At 45.4% G+C, this 16,901-nt stretch overlaps 1 long non-coding RNA gene across 1 annotated transcript; it reads right to left on the reverse strand.

Annotated features, from left to right (window-relative positions):
- Positions 1–349: 349 nt before the first annotated feature.
- LOC129145747 (uncharacterized) lies at positions 350–15,887 on the reverse strand. Its single transcript, XR_008551749.1, has 3 exons — positions 15,771–15,887; positions 739–795; positions 350–518 (listed from the first exon to the last, which is right to left on the reverse strand). It is a non-coding gene; the product is annotated as an uncharacterized LOC129145747 (long non-coding RNA).
- Positions 15,888–16,901: the final 1,014 nt, after the last annotated feature.

A 16,901-nucleotide genomic window follows, 5' to 3' on the forward strand; every position in this document is an offset into this window, starting at 1 on the left:
CACACAATGCATGATTCCATTCATTTCAGCCTCCTGAGTAGAGAAATGTATAGACAGAGGAATAGGCACGTATTTTTTTGGAAGTGGGGTCCTTGGAGGTAAGAACAAGACGAGGTGTGGGGTGTTTTTTAGTAATGAAATACTATAATCAGATGTGTTCATATTAGAACATTTTTTGGATACACCCGGAAAACACTGAATTGCACTTTGCTGAATTTGCTCAATGCTGGCGTATTGGCTACATCTTCAAAAAATGATGTAAGCCCAACAAGGCACACTACTTTAAGTCACATTGTGCAACTCAGAAACACATTTATCACCAGAGAGATAAATTTTAGTCCTTATTTTATTTCATAAAAACACAGTGTGTGCAGGTGATGTTGTACAAGAGTGTGAAGACTCCCTCCCAGCTGTGATCTTGGGTGAAGGTCAAGAGGACCGGTTCCCGACTCCCCAGGAAATGCCTCTTCAGAGCCTTGGCAGCATCTCCCTCTGCGTCCGCTCAGCAGGTGAGGCTGCTGCTTTAGAAAGGTCACCTCAGGGCCCCCGGATAATGTACAAATGTCAATGGTGCACATTTGTACAATGAAAAACCGGAGATTTCCTCCTCATACTCTATTGACAAGCTCCAATAGGATGTGTCATTTGTGGGAAACAATCACAGGGGGTTGGTGGAATCAACCGTCACTCACAGAGGCATCCACACCGACGACAGATATGACAGCTTCATCTTCTTACCAGCTATTGGAACAGGAGCAGGAGATTGAGGAGATTTTCTTTGCGGCATCCCAGTACCTGAGAAAATAATCAGGAAATTTCCAGGACAAAGGTCATAGAAAGACCACTCCATTGACATCTGTCTGGACAACTTTTTCCTGGGGTTTCTAATGAGCCCCAAAGAGCACTGGGAACAGCCCCCATGCACCTGAGCTGCCCTGGTGCAGAGCAATAGCGTTCCCCTCAGGCAGCTGGCAGAACTTTCAGGGAGAACCTGTCTCCAGGGTCACATCTGTCTGCCCCAGTGTGGCTCCGATTGGTTTGGTTAGAGTATAAGAGGTAAGAAAAAAAGCTCGAACGAAGAAAGTAGAGGTGGGCAGTTTAATGATTAGACAGAAATCAGTCCTGGGGTGAAAGGTCTTGTCAAGTTCTGTTTGCACATTGGCTGACTCTAGTTCTGACTGACTTGGAGTTACCTTCAGGTCAACATGCGGGACATGCTCAGGCTGCATGATCACCTGTCTCAGCCCCAAACGCCCCTGAATGGCTCCCAGAGATCCCTGTCCCCGTGGCTGGTAACTTGCTCTCCCCGAGGTGGCATTGGGCCCGGGCTGCTCGCACCCCTGGATCTGAATAGAGGCTCCCCATCCACATCTCCCACCATCACAGGTGCTAGCCTGGCTCTGTCCCCCCACCCCCAGATCATAACACAAGCAAGTCCCACCTGCCCCTAGGTGTCAGGGGATAAGCAGTGGCAAGACCAACTCAGGGCCCTTTGGTGACAATTTACCTTAAAACTGGATCTAGATAAGGCCTGTGTGGCCTAGGGGTTGGGGGACAAAATATTGGGTTCACCCCCACAGGGAGCTGAGTCAGCACTCGAGGAAGACCCTTCCTGTTCCTTCTCCATCTTCCCACCTGACAGCTGCTCCAAGTGCCCTCTGCAGTGAGGGCCTCCCCACCTCTCACCACAAAGCACCTGCCGTTCTTTTTTACCTGCTCTCATAAATATCTGCAAATCACCTACCACTGCAACAAATATTCCTTTTTACTATTTGTATTAATTGATGGAGTTATATGAATTGTGTTCCAAATATGAAGAAATGACAGGCCAGTTTTTTTTGAAGTGTAAATCATACACGTGACAAATAACTGCAATAGCAACTCTAGTCACAATATTCTCCCCAGATTCTCACCATTTCCTGAGATCCCAGATCTTTGTAATCATCTGGTTCTATGTCCTACTTGGAGACCTTGCTTTCAGTCCTGTTAACAGAAGACTTCAGCTTGGCTGCTGCCGCTCCAGCAAAGACACCCACAGCTAGCGCAAGGGAGCTCCATTAGTCCAGAATGTTTATTCATCTGAACATAATATCATTGACTAGAACTGATACTTACTTGTTTTGGGACAAATGTAGACTTCATGGTCTTTCTTTTTTTTGAGATTATTTATCTATCTATCTATTTATTTATTTATTTGTGCCTATAAGAGCAGGGATGTAGGCCAGAGCTGCAGGGTAAGAGGATCGCCAGAGACAGAGTGGGGAGCAGATCAGGCACATCTACTGAGATACACTGCTGGGGGTGCAGATGGCAGCAGGTGAGACAGAAGAGGTCTGCTGCGGAATATAGGTAGCTCCCTGGCCAGGGATGGAACTCGTGCTGCAGTGCTGGATTGCTTCATAGTGCTGAGGCCTAATCCCTTTTGCCACCAGGAAGGACCCCTCATGGTCTTTCTATTCTGGCACTGGCAATAGAGTCCAGCTTAGAGATGAAGGACGACACACAGGGAGGATGTGCTGAGGTCCGTCACCACATCTGCAACCACATGTGTCTACAGGCCTCTCTCTGGGTAGGTCCTGCCACAGCAGAGCTCATCTGAAGTGCGCCCCATCCACAGTATGGAAAACTCCTGGGAACAGAGAGGTGCATGCTCATGCCATATGCCCAGGATGGAAAGTGTGCAAGAGTAGAGTTGGTGCCATGTGCATTACTGAGGGATGTTCTTCTGTCTCTGTCTTGGGTGCATCATCACCATGGCCTCATGATAGCACTGCACACAGCAGGCACCAGCCCCAAGACTCCCAATCCAAACTTTATGGACATCCTATGACTGTCCACTACCTGATGGTTATACGCTGGGTGACTGGTGGGAAAATGGACCTTTTCATGTTTTTCCGCTGTGATCCTCTAACGACCCTATGCCCAGTCTTGAAGAAAACAGGGGCCAAATAGAAAGGGTAATTCACCTGTGGGCCAGCACTTCATAGCTCAGGGAATCACATCCAGAATAGAAGCTTCTGAATTCAAACCCAAACAAAGGAAATCTCAGTGCCTGCTGCACCCAGTGCAGGGAGCCAGCAGGGGGCAGCAGAGAGTCACCCTCAGCAGATTAAAGCCTCCCTGCAGCTTGTGACATGGGGAGAGTAGTCACCAGGAGCTAACACCTGAGTGAACAGGGGTCATTTTTCTACAGTGTCTCTCTTGGTAATCATGTTCTCATTACAGACTCCATGGCCCCTGAGCTGAGGGTTGTAGAAATTGTCTTGCTTTTCTGGCTCTAAATTCTGATAATTCTGTTCCTTTACACACAGCCCAATCTTGCTAAAGTGGCCTCACTGTCCAGGCCCTGGGTGAGTGCCTGGACACAGCAGGTGTCTGATAAACTTATTTTGACTTGATTACAAAAGAGGACAGCTTGTTACTTAATACCTCACCTCATCAACAGAACACAATTAGCGTGAACTCACAGAGGTTCTGCTCTTAAGAGCCCTTTCCAGGCCTCACTCTCATGCAGCATTTCTGGAAACTGTGATCTTTATGTGACATGAGTACACACGGAAGATACTGAGGCACAGTCCCTGTACCTGTCCCAGTAGCTCAAAAAAGAAGAAATGACAGGCCTCAAAATTTCTAGGTGGGCAAGTGAGGGATTTTATGCAGGATCTGCTTCTCAGAAGCTGTGAGGACAGGGGGAGGATCGGGACCTATCTAAGACTGAGAATGTCACCTGTTGAACAAGATCAGAACACACAGGCTTCCACGGAATCTGCTGTAGAAGGGCCTGTCCAGGGAGAGGCCAGGACAGAGTTTTGGGGGAGATTCAAACAGACCGTGAGACCAGCAGAGAAGGAGGATCCCTGAGGTGAGGGTGGTTTCTCTAGAAAATACCCCTCCACTCCCTGGTCTGGGGGTTGAAACCACAAAACTCCCCAAACAGCAGCCTGGGCCTTGGCTGATTTGCATAAGCAGCTGATCTCTCTAGCAATGGGATAAAACAGGCCTGGGGGGGTATCCTGCCTAGTCTCAGGCTAGGGAACAGGATCAGGGACTCCACCATGGCCTGGACTCCTCTCCTCCTGGGCCTCCTGGCTCACTTAACAGGTGCTGAGCTAGATTCACTGCATCCCAGCTTCAGGGCTCTGGGACAAGACTGGTTCTGACTCTGAGCTCAGCAGGGGCTACCTGTTGGGGCAGGGAGCTCATGATCTGCTGAGGATGGGGAGCTGGTTTGGGTAGACTCCCACTGTACTCACTTATTGCTGTGAGCCTGAGGGGTTGTGCCTGCCAAGAAAAGAGGGAGTTCATTCATTGTCCAAAATGGCATATCTAAGCAGGCTTATGGGAAGCAGCAGATGACAATGAGGGAAGGGGCATCCATGGGGACACATTAGCCATCGGGTCTCGACCAGGCCAGGCAAGAGGAGGTGCTCTGGGAATGGGTCCTAAATATTAAACCCCCATCTACTTTTCTCCCTTGCAGGCTCTGTGGTCTCCTACAAGCTGACTCAGCCACCCTCAGTGTCGGTGTCTCTGGGAGAGACGGCCAGGATGACGTGTCAGGGAGACAACATTGGAAGCAAAAGTGCTTACTGGTACCAGCAGAAGCCAGGCCAGGCCCCTGAGCTGGTCATTTATGAGGATAGCAAGCGGCCCTCAGGGATCCCTGACCGGTTCTCTGGCTCCAACTCAGGGAACATGGCCACCCTGACCATCAGCGGGACCCAGGCCGAGGACGAGGCTGACTATTACTGTCAGGTGTGGGACAGTGGTTTAGGGCCACAATGACACAGGGCCATGGGGAAGTGAGACAAAAACCTCTCCCTGTCGACATCACAGTCTCCTCTAGCCCTGCGCAGATGGAGAAACGGCCATGAGCAGATCACACCTGGGTCACATATCTGAGATCCCTTGGGTCCCCGCCTCTCCAGGCAGAATCAGCACCGTGCAGGTCAGGAGGGTGAGACTGGGAGGATAAGGATAGAAAAACTAGAAAGGAGGCACCCCAAGATCAGTAACCTTGTTCTCACATGAGCTACAGGTGGGGATGAAGGTATTAATATATCCATTAACCCAGCTATAGGAACTGAGATCCTTAGGCACCCTGGCCTAGATCACAAAGCACAAACCCTAAGCAGGTATCAGACTGCTGTAGGGCATGTCAGGAGCACACAACCTGAAGGTGAAGATGTGGAGTTGAGGTCATTGTAGACTCTTTGGTACTTTCAAATACTACAAAGTTATTAAAAATCAACAGCAAACAAACCAGTCCACAAAGGAGTGAGCCCCCCCAAAGAGAAGACTATATCAGTGCAGTCTCTGCACTGGTACAGGGCAGCATCCACCTGTGCCTATGCAGCTGCTTCTTCTCACCTACTCTCTCTCTCCACAGGCAGCAGTCTTCCTGCATGCCCGTGACCTGTACCAGGCTGGGACTCCTTTTCACTGACCTCCCTCAGCAGAGGCAGCTCTCCTCAAGGGCACTTGCTTGTGACCATGCAGGCCTCTCTGTTAGCAAACCCACCTCTTTAGGGCTGCCTTGCTGCCCACTTGTGTGTATAAATGTGCCCGTTTTGTTCTCTCCCTTTTATTTTATTTATTTTTCATATATAAACATTTTTTAAAAAGATTTATTTATTTATACAAGAACTGGGGTACAGGCCAGATACATGGGAGGGTGAGAGGATTCATCAGAGACAGAGCAGGGAACAGAACAGGCAGACTGATGAAATACACTGCTGAGAGGAGCAGCAGGCGAGACAGGAGAGAGGTCTGCTGAGCCATGTGGGACCCTCGCCGGCTGGCCGGGATTGAACTGGCACTGCAGAGGCTGCAGTCAGCTTCACAGTGCAGCACTCAACCACCTAAACCACTAGGGAGGCCCGCTCTCTCCCTTTTATAATAACATGTAACTAATGATTCTGTGTCTAGCAAACACATAGGGACGTGAACCATGTGCCAATGAAAGGGGAGCTCTGGTGAAAACTTTCCCAGAGTAACCCAAGGATCCCCTCTCCAAACCCAACAACTCCAAAATGACGTCAGAACACAGGACAGGCTGCCATGTGCTTCTTGCCCACAGCAGTTGTGATGGATTGCGGGCCCAGAAGGTACAGAGAAGAGAAAGTGCAGAGAGAGCCCTGAGCTGTGCATGATTCCCAAGAGCACTGGGGAGCACAGGTATGTGGGAGGATCAGGATGGGCTAGAGGAATGGCTCTCTGAGGCACAGAGGGAGCTCCCTCACACTCACACACACACACACACACACACAAACACACACTCACACACATGCAAACACACACACACATATACAAACACAAACACACACCCCATCACAGATGCTTTGGACCAGTCTAGAGAGGGAAGCTCCTATTAAGGCATCAGGTTTCCTACCCAGGAGAGCTTTGTCTCAGTGGTTGGAAAATGAGTCCAAACTTGCAGCCATCCCTGGGCCTTCTAGAAAGTATAAAAGGAAGTTGAGCAAAGATTGGGCTGTTCCCAGTCATTTTACAGAATAGAGATATTTAAAATGCTTAGAAATGAACACAGACCTCCAGTCCCACACACGGACTCATTCACCAAACCTGGCATCAATCAAAACTTTCCTGGAGAGAATTAAGAAAATAAGGTTCTAATTAATAAGAAAAATATTAGTGATCCTGAACTGGCCTTGAAATCTCCTAGCTGTTCTAATTTGCAGATAAGGAAACTAAATAAATGATTATGATGATTCCCATCTGATCCTGAGAGTAGGGACGTAAAAAATATTCAGGCATATTCTGCAAATGAGCACAATAGAATGTGAGTGTCTAGTCCATCATTTCCAAAACTCAGTAAACAACAAGCATAATAAATGCCTCTAGAGAACAACAGCATTCTTTAGAACAGTGGAAAAGACAATGTTAAAAAAGTCTTCAGAGCTAAGTGACATTATGGAAGTGGGACAGCATGAGGATGAATCAGAGATCTCATGAGAAGAAATTGCAGGTGAGTGGACAGTGATTAACATCTCTAAGATGAAAAGGAAGAAAAATTCTAAATGTTCACCAAGTTGTTTTGTTTTCCATAATGAAAGGACATAATGAAAGTGTTTCTTCATAGGGCCTCCCTGGTGGCGCAGCGGTTGAGCGCTGGGTTGCGAAGCTGCCCGCAGCCTCTGCAGCGCCGGTTCGATCCCCGGCTGCTCCACAGCCACTGGAGGAGGGTCCCACATGGCGCGCGGACCTCTCCTGCCGCCCGCTGCTCCCCTCAGCAGTGTACTTCGGTCCTTCTGCCTGCTCTGCTCCCCACTCTGGCTCTGGTGAATTCTCTCACCCTTCCGTGCTTCTGACTGTACCCAGTGTTTGTATAAATCAATCAATCAATCAATCTTGTATAAATAAATAAAAAAAAAAAAAAAGAAAGTGTTTCTTCATAGCAGAGCAATAACACAGAAAACAGTAGTGAACCTCCTCAGGCAGAATTAATAATATCAGGGTCCTTCCTTGTGGCACAAGGGATTAAGGCACAACACTATGAAGCTCTCTCCATCGCTGCAGCACGAGTTCGATCCCCAGCCAGGTAGGTGACACACATGGCACAGCAGACCTCTCCTGGCTTACCTGCTGCTCCCCTCAGCAGTGTATTTCAGTTGATCTGCCTGTTCTGCTCCCCACTCTGTCTCTTATGAATCCTCTCCACCCCCAGACCTCTGGCCTGTATCCCCAGTTCTTGTATGCATAAATAAATAAATCTTAATAAAAGAATAATACCAGAGAGAATCTTAATCTTCAAGAAGGAATGAAAAGTATCAGAAGTGTAACTGCAGACACAAGATGCTAATATTGAAATCTATTGAAAAGAACATCCCTCTCTCAAACAAAATGCACTGACCATGTCGGGTGGAATTTATAAAGCTGGTAAAAGTAAACCGTTTGACAATTGAAGCAAAATGAATGAAAAGAAGTGATGGCAACCTGTTCAAGGGTCTAATACTCTGATGTGACATGTTGTAGTATCGCCTAATTTAAATTGTGAATTACAATAAGATTGTTACAAGTTACAGTTAGTAAGCAAAGTAAAGGGGGAGTAGATAAAGTGGAATCATAATACTATCCAAGCAAAAAAGATGCAGATAAATGAAAAAGCAAAAAAAAAGAAAAAGATGGGAAAATGAAATACCATTGAATATTTTAAATAATATTATGGACCCACAACAGGCCCCTTCTGGCCAGCAGTCCAAGCCCAGAGGGGGAGCGGGCACCCAAGACGGGTAGCAGACCAGGCGCTCAGGGGAGTGCATACCTGCATCTCCTTTTTAGAACAGGGTCCTTTCTTCAATAAAGACTGCTTGAAATCAGCAGAAGGTTCCCAGCAGAGCCAGTGGGGGAAGGTTCCCTGCACAGTCAGAGGTGAGCTGAAGGCCCCCACAAGCCTGGTTCCCCCTGGCAGGAAGTTAGAGCCCAGAGGGGGATCCAGTTTTTTTGGAACCCAGAGTGCAATCCAGCTGCCCTACTTCTAGGGAAGTTTGTGGGACTCAAGACACACCTTTGTAATTAAACACAGAAGGAGGAAATATTCTGTGACAGAGACCATTAACATACTCAAAGTACCACTGCCTCACTAGCCTTCTGGCATAACAGATTTGACACTTTTGGACCACCAGTTTCCAAAACCCCACAAAGAGCACACCAAAAAGATGCCGGCCAGTACCAGCGGCACAGTGTCCCAACGCATACGGCCAATTAGAAGACAGATTGCAGGGAGAAGAAAATCTACATGCAACCTAGCAACTCCTCAGGAGAAAGACACACCACAAAAAGAAAACCACCCACCAGATGGCAACGACAGTGACTTGGAAGAATTTCTGAGGCTTCCAGGAAGAGAATTTAAAATTGCTGTGATTAAAAAACTGACAGAAGTTATAAAGGAAAACAATGATAAGGGAAAAATAATCAATGATCAGAAGAATGAAATTGAGTCTCTAAAAAGGGAAGTAAAAGAAATGCAGGAGATCAAAGAATTAATGGAGATGCTAAAGAACTCTGGGAAAAGCAATGAAAGCAGAATAGATGAAATGGAAGAATGAATAAGTACTCTTGAAGACACAGAAATAAAAAGAACCAAAACAGAAAAGGAAAGAGAAGTACAATGGATAAAGACCAAAGAAAGACTTCGGGAACTATCTGACTCCATGTGGAAAGGAAATATAAGTTACAGGAATCCTAGAAGGAGAGGAGAGAGATGTAGGAACAGAGAAAATATTCAAGGAAATAATTGAAGAGAACTTCCCAAACATGAAGGAGCTGAAAATAGACATACAAGAAGCAAGAACACCAAACTTCCATGATGAAAGGAAAAATACAGCAAAACACATAATAGTAAAGCTCCCCAGAATCCAAGACAAGGAAAAAATAATGAAGCTGACAAGAGGGAAGAAACAGATAACATTCAAAGGAAAACCAATCAGATTGACATTAGACTTCTCTGAAGAAACACTATGGGCAAGGAGAGCATAGAGGGACATAGACAACAGACTCCAAGACAACAAATGCCAACTAAGAATATTCTATCCCGCAAAGCTTTCCTTTCTCTATGAAGAAGGAATAATGACCTTCCCAGACAAACAGAAACTCTGGAATTTCATTATGACTAAACCCCCACTCCAAAAAATACTACAAGGACTCCTAAAACCAGACCAACAGAGAGATGAATAACAACAAAAGAAGGCCCCCTCAAAAAAGTTATTAAAAGAATAAATAAATAAAACCAGAGGAAAGACAAACACAACGGCAAATAAAGATACTAACATATAAATATTAACTCTAAATGGAAATGGACTAAACTCTTCAGTAAAAAGACACAGAGTTGCAGGCTGGATTAAGAAACAAAACCCAGCCTTTTGCTGTCTCCAGGAAACACATTTAACTACAGAAGATAAAAATAGACTCAAAGTTAAAGGATGGAAAACAATCCTATAAGCAAATGGACCAAAAATGAAAGCAGGAACAGCAATACTTTTATCAGATAAAACAGACTTCAAACTCAAAAATGCAAAAAGAGACCCCAACAATCACTATATTATGATCAAGGGGATAATACTTCAAAAAGAAATAGCACTCATTAACATATACTCACCAAATGTAGGAGCACCAAAATATATCAGACAACTATTATCATCTTTGAAAACAGACATCAGAGAAAACACATATGTAGCAGGAGATTTCAACACACCACTATCAACAATGGATAGATCAACAAGACAAAAAATAAGTAAAGACACTAAAGCTCTAAATAAAGATCTAGAGCGCTTGGGCTTAACAGACATCTATAGAACACTAAACCCAAAAAAATCTGAGTACACATTTTTCTCAAGCGTACAAGGATCATTCTCCAGGATCGATCCCATACTGGGACACGAGACAAACATCAACAGATACACCAAGATCGAAATCATACCAACAATCTTCTCTGACCATGAAGGCATCAAACTAGAAATACACCATAAAAGAAGGCAAGGAACTCTCCTACCTTATGGAGATTGAAACCCATACTACTGGAAGACCATTGGACTAATGAGGAGATCAAAGAAAAAATTAAAAAATTCTTTGAATTGAATGACAAGGAGGACACCAATTTCCTAAATGTATGGGATGCAGCTAAAGCAGTAATAAGAGGAAAAGCAATAGAGGCTCACATCAAGAAACAAGAAAGAACTCAAAGAAACAACCTAATCTCAAAGGTCAATGAACTAGAAAAAGAACAACAACAACAACAACAAAACCCTAAAGTCAGTAGAATAAAAGAAATAATAAAAAACCAAAGCAGAAATAAATGAAATCGAAACTAAAAAAGCAATCCAAAAGATCAATGAAACCAAAAGCTGGTTCTTCGAAAAACAAATAAAATAGACAAACCCCTAGCCAGGCTCACAAAGGAAAAAGAGGAGAAAGCACAAATAAACAGGATCACAAATGAAAGAGGAGAAATCACAACAGACACAGCAGAAATCAAAAGTATAATCAGAGACTACTATTAACAGTTATAAGGAAACAAGTTCAACAATCTATAAGAGATGGACAAATTCCTACAACTCTACAATCACCCAAAGCTAGATAAAGAAGACATAGAACACCTAAACAGACCAATGACATGCAGCAAAATTGAAATGGTAATCAAAAACCTCCCCCAAAACAAAAGCCCATGACCTGATGGATTTACAAATGAATTCTACCAAACATTCAGAGATGAATTAGTGCCTATCCTTCACAAACTCTTCCACAAAATTGAGACGGAAGGGATAATACCAAACATGTTCTATGAAGCCAACATTGCACTAAAACCAAAATCGAAGAAGGACAATACAAAAAGGAAAACTTAAGGCCAATCTCCCTAATGAACACTGATGCCAAAAATCCTCAATAAAATTTTAGCTATCAGGGTCTCCCCAGTGGCGCTGCAGTTGAGCACTGGGTTGCGAAGCTGCCCGCAGCTTCTGCAGCGCTGGTTTGATCCCCGACTGCTCCCCGGCCACCGGAGGAGGGTCCCGCATGGCGCACAGACCTCTCCTGCCGCCCGCTGCTCCCCTCAGCAGTGTACTTCGGTCCTTCTACCTGCTCTGCTCCCTGCTCTGTCTCTGGTGAATTCTCTCACCCTCCCGTGCTTCTGACTGTAGCCAGTGCATGTATAAACAAACAAATAAATAAATAAAAATGCCTCTATTGAAAAAAAAAACAAAAACATATGATAATATCAATAGATGCCAAGAAAGCTTTCGACAAAGTACAACATCCATTCATGATAAAAGCCCTTGAAATTCTTGGGATACAAGGAACATACCTCAACATCATAAAGGCCATCTATGACAAGCCAACAGCCAGTATCATTCTCAATGGTGAAAAGCTGAAAGCAATTCCATTAAGATCTGGAACAAGACAAGGATGTCCACTCTCACCACTGCTTTTCAATATAATACTGGAAGTCCAAGTGAGAGCAATAAGACAAGAGAAAGACATACAAGGATACCAAATAGGAAAAGAAGAAGTCAAACTATCACTATTTGCAGATGATATGATAATATACTTAGAGAACCCCAAAAACTCCACAGAAAAACTAATTCAACTCATCAATCAGTTTAGTAAAGTGGAAGGATACAAAATCAACACGCAAAAATCAGTAGCCTTCCTATAAACAAACAACAAATCTGAAGAAGAAATTAAAAAAAAATCCCTTTTATTATTGAAACAAAAAAAAATCAAATAATTGGGAATAACTCTAACAAAAGAGATAAAGGACCTATACAAAGAAAACTATAAAACACTGTTAAAAGAAATAGAAGACACAAAGAAATGGAAAGACATGCCCTACTCATGGATTGGAAGAATTAACATCATCAAAATGGGAGTGCAAACTGGTCCAACCACTATGGAGAGCCGTGTAGAGATTTCTTGAACTACTAGACATAGAGCTTCCATATGATCCAGCAATTCCACTCCTAGGTATTTACCCAAAAGACACAGAAACATCAATTCCAAAGAGCACCTGCACCCCTATGTTTATAGCAGCACTATTTACAACAGCTAAGCTTTGGAAACAACCCAAATGCCCAAAAATAGATGACTGGATCAAGAAGATGTGGTACATATACACCATGGAATATTACTCAGCATTCAAAAAAGATAAACACATGCAATTTGCAGCAACATGGATGGCGCTGGAAGGGATCATGCTCAGCGAAATAAGCCAGAAAGAAAAAGAAAAATACCGGATGGTCTCACTCATAGCAGGAATCTAGAAAACCTAAATAAGATATCAGGAAAAAGACTAATCGATACAAAGTAAAAATCAAAATCAACAAGCAACTATAAACGAGACACACACTACGGATCGGAGGGGTGAGGAGGGGCGAGGAAAGGAAGGACTACAGTGAAAGTAAGGGGGGGTGTGAAACTGTATGGGGAATATAACCAAAATGAAAATGCATACGTTGTTCAAAGATGAAAAAAGATGTAAGAATTGTATAAAATAAAATATTTAAATAAAAAATATATATTAAACAGTAGTGAAATCCTAGTGCCTGTATGTGGTGCGTGAGCTGTCACAAGAAGGACCCAGCATCACCTGTAAAATGAGACCAAGCTGTGATCACTCTTCCAAAGGGGAAGGTTGTTTAACAAAGAAACTACCATGCACTCAATAATGGACAAACAGCCAATGACACAGGCCACACAAGAACATTCTACGGACAGGCTCAGGATGGACAAAGTATACCTGGGGTACACGGGCAGGATGACAGAGGAGAAAGAAGATGACGGGGACTGGGGGTCACAACTGCTAGGTCACTGGAGTCTGATATCTCCTCAGGCTTTGCTCAGCCTGGGCCCAGTCTCCTGGAAGGCCCCTGCAGTGCTAACCAGCCAAGACAGACCACAGGAGGGAACTAGAGCTGTGTTGGGTCAAACCCAGGAGGCGATTGTGAATACAGAGCTTGGAGGCCAGCCTGCCTTTCTGACATGACAAACATGTGGAAGAAGCTTGGGGCTCACCCCATTTTTCCTCAGGCACCTATTCTACCCCACTGCTGTTCCCCAACTTATTGTGGAGCCCCACAGAATTGTAAGTTTCTATAATGGCCAAACCTTCCCAACCCACAAGGTCCCAGAAGGTAGTAGGAGTGGATGCTTTGGTCCATCCCAACCGTAAGCTACCAACACTTTCCTCAAGACAAGGGTCCCTAGAGCAGCTGTCCTTTATAAACACACCTCCCCCATCCTAAACTAGGTGCTAATACTAACTGGTTCTTTATTTCTAAAATTTGTCTTTTCAGGCCTGATATGTGAGAAAAAATGGAGTCCCTGCCCTGTGTGTGTAGCCTTTGGAACTGCCATTGTCACTAGTAGAGTCCTAATAGGAAGGCCCTGAAGACCTGCAAAAAGGGAAAAGGGAAGACCTGGGGCAGGAGGGTGAATAAAGTGCTCTGTGGTTGGGAATTCTAGCCCATTATCATGGTCTTCGTTATTTAGAGAAGATCACTTACTCTCTCCCTGTTTCCTCGTTTAGTCGACAGGAGCAGAAGCTGCAGTGGATTATTCTGAGTTTCTGGTGAGGGGCCCATGTCACACTCACCAAGGGCCTGGTCTCCATCAGGCTCAGAAGCAGTCATGCTGGTGACTGTCAGCACATGCAGGTTGACATTCCTCCTGTGGTCCTGGCTTGGAGACCTAATTAGTCCCAGACACTGGGCTGTGATCAAGTGTACTGGGCATAACTATTTCACCCTTTGAAGACACTCAGCTGTAAAAATCAACTTCCATATTGACACCCACACCTGCCATTCTTCTAAATTCAGGAAATCACCAGCTTGAGGCCCTTAGGCTCAGGGCTTAGACAAGACTGAGACACACACCCCAGGGACTGGAGAAGATTTGCATTGGCTGCCCCGCCTCCTGGAGCTGCAGGCAGGGAGGAAAAGACAGGAGCCTGGAGAGGCCAGTGCAGCTGGGCAGCCTCAGGGCAGAGGTTTCCAGAAACTCTTGCTGAATTTGCTGTAATGCTGGTTATTGGAGCTATATCGCAAAAAAAGTGAGGTAAGCCCAAAAAGGTAAACTTACTTATGTCACAAGTGAGCAACTCAGACCAAGTTTCTCACCAGAGAGATACATTATAGTCCTTATTTTATTTCATAAAAACACACCTTGTGCAGATGATGTTTTACAAGAGTGTGAAGACTCTCTCCAGCTGTTATATTGGGTGACAGTAAAGGGTGCAGGTTCCTGTAGCTCCAGGAAATGCCTCTTCAGAGCCCTGAGTGGGGCTGCGTCTCTGGCTGAGTCTGCTCAGCAGGTGAGGCTACTGCCTTAGAAAGGTCACCTCAGGGCCCCCGGAATGTACACATGTCAACGGTGCACGTTTTCACAATGAAAAACCAGAGATTTCCTCCTCATACTCTACTGACAAGCTCCAAGAGGACGTGTAAGTTGTGGGAAGAGATCACATGGGGTTGGTGGACTCAACTGCGACTCAAAGAGGATCCACACTGATGACAGATCATTACAGTTTCATCTTCTTACCAGCTATTGGAACAAGAGCAGAGGATTGAGGAGATTTTCTGTGTTGCGTCACAGGATCTGGCAATTTCCTGTCCGGGAAATTTTGAGGATAAAGGTCATTGAAAGACCATTCCAGTGATATCAGTCTGGACGACTTTTTCCTGGGGTTTCTAATCAGCCCCAGAGAGCACTGGGAACAACTCCAATACACCTAAGCTGCCCTGATGTAGAGAGTAGCACCCTCTCCGGCTGCTGGAAAAACTTTCAGGGAGAACCTGTCTCCACTATTTGCCCCCATTTTCCCTTCCCCAACCCTGCCTGATTTTGCTACACACAGAAGAGGGTGTCATTTCTGACCTTAGACCTCCCAGGTCTAGCTCTCTCCAATTCCCCAAAGGTGTGCTAGAGAATGCCATTCACCTTCTCTAAATCTTTTCCCTTCCCTGTCAAATGTCCTTCATTGTCAGCTAGAGTGGGCAACAGTCACCCTGTGGGACCCAAGTCAGATAAGCCAGGAACAGAGGCACAGGCAGCACCTTAGCCCCCAGGCAGCACCTTAGCCCCCAGCTAGATGCCTGGGGGTGAAGGTGCAGGTAGGGGAATAGTAACCATTACTTTGTGTTCAGCCCCCAGGTCACCAGGGAGGGGCCCAGGTCTGGATTTATGGATCACATCTGCCCCACCCAGCAGCCTAGACACAGAGGCCCCCTAAACACTGTGCTGGTGCCAGAGATCCTGATGATTACCTGGAAAATCCACCTAGTCTGCTGATATCACTTGATCCTTCCTCCAAGGTTCTTAGGAGAAAGTGTTACAGAGGAAGAGATCTATCATTGAGTCACAGACTCCTGCCATCATCACTGTCTTTTACATCAGACAAACCAGAACTTTCCCTGTTACAGACAAACGGACTCACGGGCTTTCTATACATGTCAACAGTATGACACAAGCATTTGTAGAAAGAAAGAATTTATTGTGATTTGACAGGGAGCTACATCAGTCCAGAAATTTTCTTCATCTGAACATAATGTCATTGACTAGAACTGATATATTCATGTTTTGGGACAAAGGTAGACTTCTTGGGTTTTATGTATTTATTTATTCTTACGAGAGCTGGGTGTAGGCGAGAGATGCAGGGGCGTGAGAGGGGTCATCAGAGACACAGCGTGGAGCAGAACAGGCAGATCTACTGAAATACACTGTGAGGGGAGAAGGGGACAAGACAGGAGAGGTCTGCTGAGTCAGGTGGGTAGCTCCCTGGCCAGGGATCGAACTCATGCTGCGATGGCTGCAAATTGCTTCATAGTGCTGAAACCTAATGCCTTGTGCCACCAAGGAGGACCCCTCATGGTCTTTCTATTCTGGCACTGGCAACAGAGTCCAGCTTAGAGATGAAGAACGACACACGGGGAGGATGTGGTGAGGATTGTCACCGCATCTGCAACCACATGTGTCTACTGGCCTCTCTCTGGGAAGAACCTGTCACAGCAGAGCTCAGCTGAAGTGTGCCCCACCCACAGTATGGAAAACTCCTAGGAACAGAGAGGGTACGTGCTCATGCCATATGCCCAGGACAGAATGTATGCAAGAGCAAACTGGCTGTCATGGGCATTACTAGGGAATTGTTCTTCCGTCTCCGTCTTGGGTGCATCATCACCATGGCCCCATGATAGCACTGCACACAGCAGGCACCATCCCCCATGTCTCCCCACACCAAAACGTCATTGTAATCCTGTGACCATTCACAACCTCATGGGTATGCGCTGGGTGTCACAGGAGGGCACAGCCCCTTCCTCTATCAAATGGCGCTGTTCATGTTTGTTTTCAGCTGTGACCCTCTGAAGGCCCTATGCCTAGTCTTGAAGAAAACAGGGGCC

The sequence above is a fragment of the Talpa occidentalis genome, unplaced genomic scaffold (genome assembly GCF_014898055.3).
Source record: "Talpa occidentalis isolate TD23 unplaced genomic scaffold, MPIMG_talOcc4v2.1 talOcc4.14, whole genome shotgun sequence".
Lineage (NCBI taxonomy): Eukaryota > Metazoa > Chordata > Mammalia > Eulipotyphla > Talpidae > Talpa > Talpa occidentalis.